Here is a 4,049-nt window from a genome sequence, read left to right as displayed (position 1 = left end):
GGATACAGAGTACAGAGTACATGAGTACAGAGTACAGAGATAGTGCATGCACAGGTTGAGCCTTGGTTCAGAAAAGAGTTTTATTTTCACATAAAATGTATGATCATGTATGAGGTTTACAGGTACACAGAGAGTATAGCAGGCTTGCTACGGGTTCTGGCGGCCTTAAGCCGACCTGAATCCTAGCGCCGGTGACGGTCCATTTTGGGGTCGTTACAAGAGGGATGAGCTACGATAGCCCAGTGAGTAGAATAGGCAAATATAGGTGATAAAACATGCTCTCATGGAATGCAACACATAATCACATAACCTCGGCCGGACGGATCAAAACTCCCTCTATCTCATCTGGGGTACCTAAGTACCATGTGCCTGGTCCCCGTAGGGCTGTTCCAGGTCTTTGTATATGTGCCTGGTCCCCGTAGGGCTGTTCCAGGTCTTTCCTCTGAGGGCTAATGAATCCTCACGAAGTCCGTGCCGTCTCACATAAGCAATGTACAAGGAGCCATGCCAAGTACAAGGATAAATGCAATGCATCATCTTTGTGTACACTAATGCACTCACCCTAGAGCATATTCATGATGCATGAAGCATGATAAAATATTCAGTTGTCAGATTAAAACATTAAGTTAAGTTCCACTCACCTGGTTATCTCTGAACTGACTCTGCAGGTTCTGACACTGGACTCACTGCTGACCTCCCTGATTCCTCTGGTCCGTACCTACACAGGTGGACTCCAATGAGGGACTAAACTCACTCAAGAACATCTCTACGAAACTCCCCAAAACCCCTCTAAACAATCCTCAAACCATCACATAAAACATGCAAAGGGAAGCTGGACAGGGCACTTTCGGCGGCAGGTTCGGCGGCCGAAACCCCACTCCAGAGACGAAACTCATGCATGTTCGGCGGCACCTTCGACGGCCGAAGGTCTCGTCCAGAGACGAAACTCACACTCTTTCGGCGGCCGAACTCCCTCTTTCGGCGGCCGAAAGTCCCTTTCTAAACCGAAAGCCTAGCTTTCGGGGGCAACCTTTGGCAGCCGAACTGCCTCCACAAGGGGTTCGGCGGCCGAACCTTCCTTCGGCGGCCGAACCTTCCTTCGGCGGCCGAACCTGGTTTTGCCTGAAGGGCAGAACCCTGCTCTGTTTCATGCAAACTTTGCCCAAAAACCTACAAACATGCATCTCAACTACTCCCAACTAGCATATACACATATATATGCACAAAGGGGTCTAAAACTACCCTAAAACCCCAAACAAACATAGCACATAACACTTAAACATGCTGGAACACCACAAATCACCAAAAACCTCACCTAAACCTAAACATGCAAACTACCCATACAAACTTCATAAAACCTTTCAAATCATCAAAGAAGCTCAGGATCTTCACTTACCTCTTACACAACTTGAGGATGAAGGATCCTAACGTGGAGATATGAAGAAAAGCTCTTCCAAAGCTCCAAGCTTCAAAACTTGCTTCTTTTGCTCAAAACCTTCATAAGTCACCAAAACTCTTAAAACTCTTGAAAGATTTGATGAAAATCATGGAAAACATGAAAGTCAACGTAGGAGAGGCTGAAACTCACCTCTGGCTGCAAGTGGAGGAGAAATAACCTCCTTCCACCGACCCTTGGCCCTTTTATAGGTGGCTGGCCAGACCACCTTCGGCAGCCGAACGTGAAGCCGCAACCATGAAATGTTCGGCGGCCGAAAGTGACCTTCGGCGGCCGAACCTTTGCATTTCTCCTTTGTTGCTTTTCTGTCAAAACTCAAGTCTTTGGAACATGAAAACAAGTGAAAATACCTTGAAAACCATATGCATTACCCTTCTCGAGGGTTCCGACACCCGAGATTCCACCGGACTATAGGAATTCCGATGCCGGACTCGAGCCGGGTATTACATTCTCCCCCCCTTAAGAACATTCGTCCCCGAATGTCCTTAACACAACATAACCACATAGAAAAGGGGAAAACTAACCTTAAAACAGATTTGGGTATTGCTGGAGCATGGACTCCCGAGTCTCCCACGTGCACTCTTCTAGGTTGTGGTGGTTCCACAAAACTTTCACCATTGGTATCTCCTTGTTTCTCAGCTTTCTGATCTGGGTGTCAAGGATCCGCACTGGCTGCTCTACATAGGTGAGATCACTTAAGATTTCCACCTCAGGTTCACTCAGAACCTTCTCTGGATCTGACACAAACTTTCTCAACATAGAAACATGGAATACCGGGTGAATTCGTTCCATAGAAGCCGGTAAATCTAGCTTATACGATACATGCCCGATCTTCTGCAAGATCTCAAAGGGACCAATGTACCGTGGGGCCAGTTTACCTTTCTTTCCAAACCGAACTACTCCCTTCATCGGGGACACCTTGAGCAATACCATATCCCCCTCCTGGAACTCTATCTGCTTCCTACGGATATCTGCATAGCTTTTCTGTCTGCTTACAGCTGTTCTGATCCGCTCTCTGATGATAGGCACTAACTTGCTGGTTATCTGAACTAACTCTGGCCCTGCAAGAGTTTTCTCTCCTACCTCTTCCCAGCAAACAGGTGTTCGGCACTTCCTCCCATACAAAGCTTCATAAGGGGCCATCCCTATGCTAGCATGATGGCTGTTGTTGTAGGCAAACTCCACCAGAGGTAGATGCTGCCTCCAAGAATCGCCAAAGTCTAACACACACATTCTCAGCATATCTTCAATGGTCTGGATGTTTCTCTCAGACTGACCGTCTGTCTGTGGATGCAAAGCAGTGCTGAAATCTAACCTTGTGCCCATTTCCGTTTGCAGACTCCGCCAAAACCTGGAGGTGAACTGAGGTCCTCGATCTGATACGATCGACACTGGAACTCCATGCAACCTTACTACCTCGTCTACATACACTTGCGCCAACTTGTCCACAGAGTAGTTACTCCTGACTGGAATGAAGTGAGCAGATTTAGTGAGTCTATCCACAATCACCCAGATGGAGTCTAGTCTGTTAGACGTCGCCGGTAAGCCCACTACAAAATCCATAGCTATGTTCTCCCATTTCCATTCTGGAATCGGCAGTGGGTTAAGCATTCCAGCCGGCTTCTGGTGCTCTAACTTCACCCTTTGACATGTCTCGCAGGCTGACACGAACTGTGCCACTTCTCTCTTCATTGCTGGCCACCAATACACCCTTCTCAGATCTTGATACATCTTGGTGGCTCCCGGGTGAATGCTATACCTCGCATTATGAGCTTCCCTCATAATGTCTGCCTTCAAACTGCTATCATCTGGTACACATAACCTCTTACCGTGCCGAAGAATCCCCTCACCGTCAAATCTGAACTCTGTACTGTTGCCCGACTGAACAGTCCTGGCAATCTTCACTAACTCGGGGTCTTCGTGCTGTTTCAGAGCCACTTGCTCTAGAAACACTGGTGTCACTCTCATCTGTGCGAGCAAAACACCTGTACCAGATAACTACAACTGTAACCCGTCTTCCACGAGCTTGTAGAAATCCTTCACCACTGGTCTTCTCTCTACTGCAATGTGGGATAAACTGCCAAGTGACTTTCGGCTTAAGGCATCAGCTACAACGTTAGCCTTGCCTGGATGATACTGGATCTTACAATCGTAGTCACTGAGCAATTCTACCCACCGTCTCTGCCTCAAGTTTAACTCTCTCTGACTTAAGATGTGCTGCAGGCTCTTATGATCCGTATAGATCTCACATTTTACCCCATAGAGGTAATGCCTCCACATCTTAAGTGCAAAGATAACAGCTGCCATCTCCAGATCGTGTGTCGGGTAATTCAGCTCGTGCTTCTTCAGCTGTCTAGAAGCATAAGCTATCACTTTGTCCTTCTGCATCAACACACAACCTAATCCCACTCGGGATGCATCACAGAACACTGTGAAATCTTCATCACGGATCGGCAGAGCTAACACCGGTGCTGAAGTTAACCGTCTCTTCAACTCTGCAAAACTTTCCTCACATTCCTCTGACCACACAAACTTCTGATTCTTTCTGGTCAGTCTGGTCATAGGAGCAGCTATCTTCGAAAAGTCCTGAACG

This window comes from Manihot esculenta, unplaced genomic scaffold (genome assembly GCF_001659605.2).
Source record: "Manihot esculenta cultivar AM560-2 unplaced genomic scaffold, M.esculenta_v8 Scaffold05, whole genome shotgun sequence".
Taxonomy (NCBI): domain Eukaryota; kingdom Viridiplantae; phylum Streptophyta; class Magnoliopsida; order Malpighiales; family Euphorbiaceae; genus Manihot; species Manihot esculenta.
The sequence above is the reverse complement of the archived record's forward strand: the minus strand, read 5'-3'. Positions refer to the sequence as shown.